Source organism: Chrysoperla carnea, chromosome 1, assembly GCF_905475395.1.
Source record: "Chrysoperla carnea chromosome 1, inChrCarn1.1, whole genome shotgun sequence".
In the NCBI taxonomy this organism is placed as follows: Eukaryota; Metazoa; Arthropoda; class Insecta; order Neuroptera; family Chrysopidae; genus Chrysoperla; species Chrysoperla carnea.
In genome coordinates this window covers 103370962-103384833 of record NC_058337.1, presented here as the reverse complement: position 1 = coordinate 103384833, position 13872 = coordinate 103370962, and the positions used below count along the sequence as shown (strand labels likewise).

The 13872-nt window shown below is 26.7% G+C and overlaps 1 protein-coding gene across 1 annotated transcript in view; it reads left to right on the top strand.

Moving 5' to 3' along the window:
• The window catches only part of LOC123293044 (nuclear receptor subfamily 4 group A member 1-like), a 69747-nt gene that overhangs the window by 1039 nt on the left and 54836 nt on the right, over positions 1-13872 (top strand). The window lies entirely within an intron of this gene.

Sequence of the window (13872 nt, the reverse complement as noted above, 5' to 3'; positions counted from 1 at the left end):
TCAGAATGACTTAAACTATGATTTCCCAAACCGAAATGCAGATTACATCTAATTTGTGCTAGGTTTCTTCTCTTCCCTCCTCTATCAGTCTAAATAAATGCACTTCAGATGATGTTCAGGCATTTTTTTAAAAAATGAAGCGAGAATTAAAATATTGAACCTTTTTGAAAAAATGAAAATAGCCACTTTGTACCATAAAGTGGCTCCACAGTGGCTCGGTCCTAGTACACAGTGGCGCATTATATATCGAAAGAGTAAAAACATCAATAAAAAAAGCTCTAAACTTTCAATATTAGCACGGTTAAAGGTTGCGGTTCGTGCAAGAATGCGTGGCAAAGTTTTCCACAAACTTAGAATTTCGTGCCTCTTCTTAAAATTCATCAATTAATTTCCGTCACCTTTCTGATACTTATATTAGACAGTAAGTCTTATTCCACTGTGTACCGGAGCCACTGTGGGCGGCGTAGCTGTTTTGAACGCAACAAAACACAACAAAAACTAACTAATATTCTCCTAAGAATTAAGGGGTAATGGAACTAATGATGGTCCGTCTCCTATGATAGTCTATATTTAAAAAAAATAAGTAATCAATGACTTATTTCATATTTCGCGTGCATTATCTCACCTAAGTGGGTGCATATTGAAATGTGAAATATGAGAGAAGGGTGTAAACTGTAACCAAACCACTGCCAAAGAGTTAACAAACTTTATGCGCATCCTGTATACATGAAAGATATTGAACACCAAAGAGTGCATATTCAAGTTAATTATTCATATATATTATATGCATATACATATATAAACTTATATATAATGATTACACAAGAATCACAAAACCGCTTTTGATGTATATAAGTATTAGTACCTATGTGTGTCTTTTTTTTTTTTTTTATAAATATAAAATTTGTATGATTAAAATTTATGAACATTATGTCATTGATAGGTTTGGTCTTGATTTTATAAATTTAATATATCTATTCTATCTACAAAAAATATTGTATTATTTTTAAGAAGACATATTCGCTCCGTGCTTGAGTTTCGTTTCCATGGTAACGATACACTACTTTAATTATAGAATTGTATGGATGCATATATAATTGTATGGATTGCATTTAAGACTTACATTGAAAATTTAATATTATTGTCTCACAAATTTAAATAAATAATTATGACAATTTTCATTTGAAAAATAATATTTGTGCAATTTGATTTCTTATTTTCACAATTTTTAATGCATTAAGTTTAATTAATTCGTGTTTTACAATAATTTTAATTTGACATTTCTATAACATTAACATGTAAAGAACTGCAAATTAGTAATAAAAGCCCCCTTTAACGAAAAAATTTTTCACTGGAAGCGCTGGCATCGATTTTATTGTCCCTACCATGACTACGCACACAAGGAATAGGTACTAACATATACACTATACAGTCATATAAATATTATCAAAGATAATAAATGAGATCTCTTGGATATTTCGAAATAAATTTGGATTTTTTCCCCAATTTCCTAGGTCAATTTTTGTATGATATATATATATATATATATATATATATATATATATATATATATATATATATATCTAATCGTAATTACTCTTATTGTGTATGTTACTCGTTGTTAATTTGGTGACGGATTGCATGACTTCTTGTTAGTCGAAATACGTATTTATATAATACAAAAATTGATCTAGGAAATTGAGGCGAAATTCAAAATTTATATACCTACAGTCATGTTCATTAAAATGAATTTGTTATATTAGATACAGTGCATAAAAAGCGGGCATATGCATTAAACAATAGAGTAATTATCTATTATATACTTAAATAAATTCTTAATATGAAGTTGGACTATTATTATACCATGCATAGGTATATGTAATATGCAAGGTATACTAAGTTTAGTCCCAAGTTTGTAACGCTTAAAAATATTGATGTCACGCACAAAATTTTGCTATAGGTGTTCATAGAATCACCTAATTAGTCCATTTCCGTCCGTCAAATAATTTCAACCCTAAATCTAAAATTGCCTTGGCGCTCGCACTACCTTAATCTATACATTTTCTACAATCTAGTTTATTTTGACGAGGTTATAGAGATTCACAAAGCCTTAAAATAGTAGAATAAGCAATTTTATCCTGAGAAATCTTTGAATTAAAGGAGCCCTCTACAGACAACCAAATGTAGCGAGAAAAATAGACATCTATAGAACCCCATAAATCGTGTTATAAGCCCCCATCTTTCTCCGTTATCCTTCGATATACAGCATAAATCTATATTTGCGGAAAAAATATGGCTCATTATAATTTTTGTTACAATTTTTAAATTTTGTAAAAAATTTATTAAATTTAACTCAAAATTTTTAATAGGTACACAAAATAGATTTTAATAAAAATTGATTGATTGGAAACCTTCAAAACCGTCTATTGATGTCATCCATAATGTAAATTATTATGTAGATTTGAAATTTTAAAAGCTATAATTTAAAATTATGCGATTAGAAAATTTATTTACTTTCAAAAAAAAAATCTTCTGGTAATCTAAGATTATATCTACAGATTACAAACGTGTTTGTAGAAACATTTCTTACATTTCTTATAGATTAAAAAAAAAATTTAGAGATAGACAAATCCCTCCTTAGTCCGAAAAATAAGTCAGGATCTAGACGATTTAATTTTTGTATTTAAATCTGAGCGCCATTTATTTTATACAAAACTGAAAATGATTGATAAATCGCGTCTGGGTTAGTTATTATACCATGAATATATGTAATAAGCAAATTACAAGGTATACTAAGTTTAGTTCCAAGTTTGTAATGCTAAAAAATATTGATGCTACGAACAAAATTTTGGTATATGTGTTCATAAAATTACCTAATTAGACAATTTCCGGCTGTCCATCCACCCGCCCTTCCGTCCGTCTGTCCGTCTGTGAACACGATAACTCAAAAACTAAAAAAGATATCAAGATGAAATTTTATAGCGTATTCAGGACGTAAAAAGTGAGGTCGAGTTCGTAAATGAGCAACATAAGTCAATTGGGTCTTGGGTCCGTAGAACTCATCTTGTAAACCGTTAGAGATAGAACAAAAGTTTAAATGTAAACTGTCTATACATGGTATTTCAACAATTTACTCAGTCAATTGTTTGTTTTCACTTGTTTCAAGCTGATTCAAAAATTAGCCGTTTAGTTTTGCTTGAAAAATTTTATCGCAATCATTGATAAAATTATTAAAAAGATATTAATAATATTTATAGTACAAATGCAATGTACGAAGATAAATTTTCTTTTAGTTTAAAGTAGAGTAGAGTAGACTGGAATAAACTGAAAATATGACGATGATTTTTCTACTCGCAAAAGTTAAACTTCACTTAGAAACTGTCGCTAAACTATATAATTTTTATTTGAAATGTCCAACGTGCATTCAGATAAATATCATTTTTTTTAGTGTTATTTTTCATTAAGAAATTAGCTTATTTACATTTGAATACCTTTACTGTAGTCTTCGCTGAAATCATTTCTTAAAATGATAAAAGAAAAAACGATGATAAATATGAAATAAAATAAAATAGTTATTAAAATACACATATCTATAATATAAAAGTATATAATTTAAATTATATATTAATAAATATAATAAATATTAATAATATAATTAATATATTATTGATATGTATTTGATTTTGATTTTGATTTGATTTGATATAAATTTAATTTGATGTAGGTAAGAATAATAAATATTTAATAAGTATATCTATACAATAATAGATATACTAGTTGGTTGTTAAATAAAACACGCATTTTAATTCAAATTGGTACTACAATAGCACAATAATAGTTAGTATAAGTACTTATTGTGTATTCATTCTTATTAAACAATATAACAAATACATATAAGTAAGTAATAATGTTCGAGGTATCTACCTATACCAATAAATATTAAATCAATGTTCAAATTAAATATTTATTTACTTATTTACATCAACAAAACATGCATGCATTCACTTATATTAAACTTACTCATTCATTCACTCAATTCAATCTATAAAATAATATTGTACAATTGTATTATAAATATTATTATTACCAATTAATTATTTTATTAAGGTAGTACCTACACGAAAGTGATATTCCAAGAATTTTTCAAAACTCAGAATATAAAATATTTAATTCATAATACACTTGCTGTTAAAATTAGAAGATGATTTACCATGCCATACATGAGATATTAGCAATTAAAAGTGACGCAATTTGTACGTGTACATGGGAGAAGTGTATAAAAATATACAAATTTACAAATATTATATTTATTTACCAATGAATGACGTCCACCATCTCTATGAAAAACTAATATAATGTAGAATACCATATTTAGAAAATATATAAATAAAAATAAAAATTATTTACCATATAGTTTCGATAAAAAACTTAAATAAATAACTCGTTTTAGCGATGATTTTTGTGGAAAAGATATGAAGACTAATGTTAAAGGCATATGTCATAGTGTGTGTGCTTATATGTATACTAGAAACAGTAGTGAGGAACTACAGTCTTTTGAAAATAATATATGGTATATGTATAATAGTCATAGCACAGTTAATGCACTGAATGATAGTATTAGTCCAAAACTTTTTGACTGGACGGTCGCGGAGGAACTACCTTAATGTTGTTTGTTACCCAATACACTAAAACTTGACCACATATTTTTAAACCATGTATATGAAATATATCAAAGTATGCTAAGTTTAGTACCAAGTTTGTAACGCTTAAAAATAATGATGCTATGAACAAACTTTTGGTATAAGTGTTCATAAAATCACCTAATTAGTCCATTTCCGGTTGTCTGCCTGTTTGTCGTCTGTCGTCTGTCGTCTATCCGTCTGTCATCACGATTACTAAAAAAAAAAGGAGATATCAAGCTGAAATTTTTATAGCGTGCTGAAGACGTAAAAAGTGAGGTCGAGTTCATAAATGAGATAGAATAAAAGTTTAATATAAAGAATATTCCTTAATAAAAAAATAAACAACTTTTGTTTGAAACATTTTTTCGTAAACATCACTGTTTACCCAAATTGTAGTATTATATGAGTATATCAGTTATATGTGTGTGACATGTATGTATGTGTAATGTGACAGAGTAATCAACACTGTCTATACATGGTATTTCAACAATTAACTCAGTCAATTGTTTGTTTTCACTTGTTTGATATCTATTCGAAAGATTATACTTCTTAAAAATAAAAAATGACAAGACACAAAAAGTTCTTAGATACGATAATCATCAATTGTGTTGATGAACAATAGTTTCAGGCATTAACGTTCCTTTCTTTAAAATTGTTAAAGGCTTGTTTCGGAATTTAATAATCTGCGCGCACCAAAAAGTTTCTCGATTAAAAACAATTTTGGTGTTAGTATAGACAATGTTAAGGATGTTGTTTTAGAACTCCAAGATAGGCTCATTTCTTTTGACGTCCTTGTTCTATATCCCAGTATCCCAATTGAAATGACTTTAAATCTTCTTGACTTTAAATCAAATTTGGCTCATGGAGAGTGGTGTCAAAATCATCATGGAATATTTGCCGTTGATACGACTTTATATGAGGAAAATCTTTTTGTTTTCAAAGGGGCCTATTACAAACAGACTCAAGGTACTTCTATGGGCAACCTACTACCACCTTTTCTAGCCAATTTATTCATGAGCCAATTAGAAATTAAACTAAAGGATAAATATAATAAAATTTCCCAAAAGTTTGGTATCGATACGTTAACGATGTTCTCACCGTTTGTGTCAGTTCTAAATTAAATATATCGGAATTTATGGAACCCATCAACGGCGAACATGAAATTTTCACAATTGACTTTGAGTTGAATGGTACTTTATCATTTTTAGACCTATTAATTTCTCGTTATAAAAACAAATTCGATTTTGATATTACTTAGAAAAGCGACTCATACTGAGAGATACATTACATCAGATTCTTATTGTCACATAAATAGATTAATAAATATTCCACTTTCTAGATCCTCTTATCTTAAGGAATTAAAATACATTAAAAACGTTGCAGTTTTTAATGGTTACTCAACCGATGTTGTAGTTGAAGAGAAATAACTATATTAACATAATTTTAAACTCACCGTACATTATATTATATTGTATGTATTATGTATTAACAGTTGATCGGTACAGTATAGATAAAAATTTTATATTATTTTACTAAAAGCTTTCTACTCTTAAAGTGCGTATAATCCAAAACTTTTTACAAATTCTAGACAGACAACAATCTTAAGAATATGTCTTTATTACTTTTTAATAAATATCAAAATACTGTATATGAATGATATAATAATATTTATAATAAACATGTACACAATATAATTGAAATAATTAAAATTGAATAATTGTATTATAAAATTAAAATAATTTTTTTTTTTTGTAAGTATATTCTCTTTGATTGATTTATATTTGTTATTAGCTATTTATTTATTATATCTATATTTGAATTTGATTGACTTGACTTCAACACAACAGCATGTATATAAATGAATATTATTATATTTTATTTTAATTAATTATTTCAATGATAATTAAAAACTAATAACTTTGTAGATTATCAATATTTTGATTTTATTTTTTTGATAATAAATTTATTTTTTTTTGATACTTCATACATATGTTTATATTGTTTAACGTTATATATATATAATAATATATATTTATATAATATATATTATTTTAATATAATGATATTATTATTAGATATTAATAATCAATACATACAAATGAAGACTATCATCTTCATTTATTATTATTATGATTATTATTTAATATTATATAATTTTACTAATATATAACTAAAGTGAAAGTTTTATATTATTATAAATATATAAAGATGTGATGTGATGATTTTATATATATGTTTATATATATTGGGATGTGTTGTATGCTATGTTTATAATCTATCAATATACAGTTATTTGTAGGCATAAATGCAATTTTGTTAAATAATTATATTCTGAATTTTCCTCGAAATTATTTTTTGAAGCTCCTTTAAGGAAAGTTTTTATTTGTAACTAGAGTGATTCCCAGCCGCTGCGCTGGGTTTAAAAGTAAAGATTAATAATCTCCTTATCTCCTTTCTCTCGCTTATCTCCTTTCTATAACACTCGAAATAATGATAACGATTGTTTTACACAGGTAAAATATATGTATGGTTTTTTATGTTTTTAAATTTTTTAAATGTATGATAGTCGTAATTATCCATTGAGTACATCAGAAAAGATGGCCGTGAAATATTTTATATTCTTTATTAATATATCTTTATAAATTATATCTCATGTGTTATTCTGAAGTATGAGCTATATTGCTGTACAGTTTCATTAAAAACAATTAGCTAGTTTTAGCGTGAAAGTGTAACAAACAAACAAACAAACAAACAAATATGCTTACTTTCGCATTTATAATATATAGAGAATTGCAAAAACAAAAATACAAATATTAAATTTTTTTTTAAATATTAAAAATTTTTTTTTAAATATTAAAAATTTTTTTTTAAATATTAAAAAAAAGAAGATTTATGAAGGCAGTATTCTGGTTTAGAAATTTGAAGACAACATTTTTTTTCCATATTTTTAAAGGTTAGACCTTTAAGAATAAGTTCCTAAACGGATGATTCTGGTAACGAATGTTTGAATTGATCGGTGTACTGCGAGCTTCTGCTGTTTCAAAAGAAGGCAAAACAGGTCGTTTAGCAGAATTAACTTTGCAAGGCATTGCAGATGAAGTAGAAAGAGGCTCAATGTATGGATCTAGGATAGCTGAGTAATCCAAAGTGAGTAATATTTTTATCCGAATTACCCTGCCTGAATTATCTCACAAAATTAAAACGCGTTCTTTTAGAAACTATATTTTTGGAGATGGCTGACATGATATCTTGTTCTATTCGACCGATTTCTTTGAAATTTGGTGGGAATCTTCCTTTTAAATTTTTACTAAAAAATAATTTTTAAAAAAATTTTCATCTCTCCAAGGGATGGAATCGTGCCAATCAGAGTGCCGTGTTTCTCTTTGTAGCCCCCACTTCAATAACCTGTAATTCGAAGAATCGCCAAGTTTATCGATAATTGTAGGTCAATATCATTGACACAGGCTCTTGACAATGTCTTCTATTGCCGCTGACAACTTTTGGCTAAAGCATTTTTCCGTGTTTAGTGTGTTTTCTTTCGATTTCGAAAGCTGGCGATTTTCGAAAAATAGTTTAGATGAAAAATGTTAGTTTTTTATATGAGGAACAACTTTCTAAGTGCTATACTATCTTTTACCGTTTAGGATCTAAATTGGCTATTAAATTATCCCGAAGAACTAGGTCCAATCTTATGTCAAAATATGATGTTCTCCATCAAACTCTGCAACTTTTGTTCAAGCTATTTCTTGATTGGTTAACTACGAAATGAGATATTTATAGGTGTACAGGTTAAAATGGCCCAACCCGTATATGTTTATATAGAGATTCGACCGAGACCGTTAATTTTCGTTGTTATAACCGGTTTTGACTGTAGTTAGGAGTTGCAATACTATTCGCACTGTGCGTGAGTTTTATTTAAGTCGTTTCCATGGTAACGATACACTACTTTAATTATAGAATTGTATGGATGCATATATAATTGTATGGATTGCATTTATGACTTACATTGAAAATTTAATATTATTATCTCACAAATTTAAATAAATAATTATGATAATTTACATTTGAAAAATAATATTTGTTCAATTTGATTTTTTATTTTCACAATTTTAATGCATTAAGTTTAATTAATTAGTGTTTTTTAATAATTTTAATTTGACATTTTCTATAACATTAACGTGTAAAGAACTGCAAATTAGTCATAACAGCCTCCTTTATCGCAAAAATTTTTCACTGGAAGCTCTGGCATTGATTTTATTGTCTCTACCATGACTACGCACACAACGAATACCTATTTAGTTAAGTAGAATCTATTTCTTCTGGTCTAGTCAAATAATAATTGATCTGAATTTATTTATACCTACAATTCTTAAATACACGTATGCATACTATAAATGATTATGTGTTTTATATGTTGTACAAAGCGATTTTAAATAAAATTATCAGCATACCCATCTATATTAAATTGAAAGAAATAATTTTGTTTTATAAATTCAATCATTTCAAATCATACTGTACTTATATTTTAAATTGATGCATCTCTATTCTTAGTGTGTATAATGTTGAGTATGGTAAATTCATTGGATGTTTTGCGGCTTAACAAATTTTAATTTTGTTCGTGTTATACTTTTATTATACTGTGATTAAAAGGTTTTACATATGGATATTAGCTACAAGAAATCTTGAAAAATACTTATTTCACTAATATTTCTAATAGACCGTTGAGATGACCGTAAAATTTGAAGCGTATATAGTAACGGTATAATTATTTTTAACGTTAGCAAACGAAGCAACAATCAGACCTGGATTTATGTATTTAGCCCCATGGTCCTAAATCCTGTGGATGGAAAATTGATAGTAAGATCAAAATATTTTTGCGTACATGTGAATTTGATCTTAAATATGACGAAAAATGTTGAAGATGTTGAAAAAAATTTATACTTTTGAATTTCACAAACATTTCGATAAACGTATTTAAAAATTGATCTACAAAATAGGAGCAAAATCGAAATTTCACTTGTGTTTTCTTAGTTTTTTTCCCATGTATATATGAAATATATCAAGGTATACTATGTTTAGTAGCAAGTTTGTAACGCTTAAAAATATTGATGCTACGAACAAAATTTTTGTATATGTATTCATAAAATCACCTAATTATTCCATTTTCGGTTGTTTGTCTGTCCGTCAGTCCATCTGTCTGTTCGTCTGTAAACATGATAACTTTAAAACGAAAATAGATATCAAGCTGAAATTTTTACAGCGTGCTCAGGACGTTAAAAGTGAGGACAAGTTCGTAAATAAGCAATATAAGTCAATTGGATCTTGTAAACCGTTAGAGATAATAATATAATAAACCCATTTTGTAAACCGTTAGAGATAGAACAAAAATTTAAATATAAAAAATGTTCCTTATCAAAAAATAAACTTTTGTTTGAAACATTTTTTTGTAAACATCACTGTTTACTCACGAGGGCACACATTAGATGCAAATTTTATAGTATGTATTAATATGGGATTATCAGTTATGTATGTGTGCCATGTATAGGTATATGTGTAATAGGAGAGTAATCAATACTGTCTATACATGGTATTTCAATAATTAACTCAGTCAATTGATTGTTTTCACTTGTTTTAATGGATAAATTTTCTCAGAGAATAAAAATGTTGTAAAAATATTTTAAAATTAATTACCATATTTTTCCATAGACATTGAAAAATTGCTACATGAATATACTTATTTTTTTTTAATAATTTTGTTTTCATTTCATAATGTATCTCTTTAATAAAAATAATCAAAACCATTACTACCGATTTAAAGATAAACTGTTGATGTGGACAGAGGAGTGGTAAAATTTTACTCAATAACAAATCTTATTATATATATATTTTAATATATTTCAATGATTGTGTTATCAGATAGATAGTCAGACATGATATCAATAGCTGTTGTCTACTTTATTATAAATGATATGAAATATGAAGTAGAGGTTGATTGGCGCTTCACACACGGGGAGTTTTGAATCAATATACAAGGTGATCTATTTTAATCGAGTTATGCATTTCTCTTCAAATAGGTGCAGTTTAAAACCACCTTTAAGCCAATATAAGACAATGTGTGCATGCTCACTATGTATCATCTGATGGCTTAGAAAAAGCTTTCAAATCCGTTGTTGAGGTCAGGAATGGTATAATTTTTCAGTCATTACTTAATTAGAATAAGTAGACAATCGTTTTTTATGTGAGTAAAATATATTTCAAAGCCATTTTTACTTACAAGGATGTCAAGTTTACAAAAACAATTAAATATGTAAATAATCAAAATATTAATTCAGATAGTGAAGAATTGTATTTGTTTCCGTTTAAGATATTTATTCTTTAACAGAGATTGTTCAATTCTCGCTTAATTGTATATCTGTCTTCAGCTAAAGCAAAGGTTCTCTAACTTATTTCTTCTAGGGCCCACTTCGAGAATCAATTATTTGGTATCAATTGCAGATTATACTTTTCGTCTACTGCAACATAGGTACTTAGTCAGCTTGACCATAGCAGAAATGACAACTTCCAGTGGGGATAAACCTTCCAAAAAGAGGGATCACTAATAATAATTACTTCAAGAATGCAATGAGTAAGAAGGAACGATAGATATTCTGCTTTGTAACACCCGGTATTAGAAAACATGCTAAAAGCTCAGAGACAGGTTTTCTAACTAGTTTTAAAATAATGAGTTTGGCTTAAAAAAGATTGTTTGAAGACAGGTTAATACCTAATTTCCTTTTTTTAACACGCTTTTATTAGATTCATACGTATGTTAGTATGTTAGTATGTAACGGAAATTTTGAACATGATTTTGACACCCTTCAAAACGTTGGATTAACTCGAAATTTTGCATACTTAACAAGAACTGACGAAAATACAATAATTTAACAAGTTTACTTGATTATCCTGATCAAGTTTTTCAGGAATAACGAAGTTATATTTCCATATCTGAAAATATATACATTTATTTGCGCTCCCACCATATTTATACTGAATTTTTGATAAATAAATAATAATAGTCTTAACAACTAAAAACACGCTTTTGTAACTAGATGAACCAAAAGGTATAAAATAATTTCTTTAAATTCAAAAAAATCATTTTTTCGTTAAAAAAGCTTGGAGTGCAATTAAAGATATTTTATAATGACTTTACTATTACCAATATCTGTCTTTAAAATATTTACAATAATTGAAATTAGGCACCCCACGTTTTATTTACGATAAAATGATTTTTTTGAATTTAAAGAAATTATTTTCTACCTTTTAGTTAGCTAGTTACAAAAGCGTGTTTTTTAGTTTCTTTAAACAATTATGTTTTTTAAAATAAATTTCAGTGAAATAGTCGTCCACCACTGTTGATCGAGTTTTGCTATTTTATGGTTATCCATAAAACGAAGTCATCTATAGCCTAACTTAAAAGAAATTTTTCTAAAGAAAAGCACCCCACGTTTTTATTTGAATCTAATCAAAATTCCCAATAGATTATCATCCATAATACTATTATGCTCTTTAACAACTTTTACATATATTTCTTTCATCGATTGTGTAATAAAACCGTTACAAATTAAAATCAAATTTTATTTATATATAAAATCGAACTAGAAATTAATGTTTAAATAAATAATAATTAATAATAAATATAGTTAAAAATAATACACATATACACGGTAGGTAGACACATAATAATAATAAAAGTAGTCTATATTAATAAAATTAAAGATGAATATTTAAAATAGAGGTTTATGGGTAGAAGAAATACACAACATACATATATTTAAAAAAAAAATAAAAATTAAAAAATAATAATAATAAAAAAATAAAAAATAAAATAAAAATAGTAGACAATTTTAAAACTTACACACCTTAATATTTTTTTTATTAATATTGTTATTTTATACTTTCACTTTTATTTTATCTCAGAGTCGCTTGTGTTCGTTATGTATTTATATATATATATATATATATATATATATATATATATATATATATATATATATATATATATATATATATTGATATTAGTAAATGTTGTGTATTGGTATTGGGTTTGCTTTTTGATTCTTTTATAAAATTGTATTTATTAAAATATTTTATAAACTAAAGAAGATTCTTATAAATTTATTTACAATAATTTTTATAAATACAAGCTATTTTTCATGTGAGTGCGATTCTTATGGTTCACATCATCAACTTACCCAACTATTAATATTTTAATTATTTTTATACCATGTATATATGAAATACTAGCTTGATACCCGCCCACTACACTGGGCTTAAAAAAACGACGCTTTATATATCCCCCTTCCATAACACTCGAATTAAAAACCCAGAAAGTCGTGTTTTACACAGCTAAAATATATGCACAGTTTTCAATTTTTTTTAGTATTTCAGAAAAGATGACCATGGATTATTTTACATTTTCTATTTTAAATTTGTACAGAAATCTTCAATTTATGGTTCAAAATGATGATCATAGATGGAGCAGTAAAATGTCAGAACAATTTTAATTTAAACAAAAATATTTTTATAAATTTATAGCTCATGTGCTATTCTGATGTATAAGCTATATTGTTGCACAGTTTCATTCAAATTCATTCGCTAGTTTTTTGAGTGAAAGCGTTATAAACAAACAAACATCCTTACTTTCACATTTATTATATATAGGAATATCAAGGTATATTAAGTTAGTAGTCTAAAGTTTGTAACGCTTAAAAATATTGATGCTACCAACAAAATTTTGGTATAGGCGTTCATAAAATCATCTACTTAGTCAATTTTCGGTTGTCTGTTCGTCTGTCTGTCAACTCGATAACTCAAATACGAAAAAAGATATTTTTGCGAAAATATCACTGTTTACCTGTGATGGGAATATCAGTTATATGTGTGTTGCTATCTAAGTGTGGCTACCTTTCCTTACTTACATGACGTAAAAAAACAAACGAAAAACAGTCAAATGTTTGTTTTCACTTGTTTGTAACATAGATATACGTATCTTAGAGAGATAAACACCATAAAATTTAATATTCCTAAATCACGGAATAAATTATTGTTTAATGGATTTTCTACAACTTTTCTAATAACCAAAATTTCCAGGTTCTTAATATTAAAGAAAAATTTTCAAGTTTTTATAATTTTCTGCCCACAACGGCTAAAG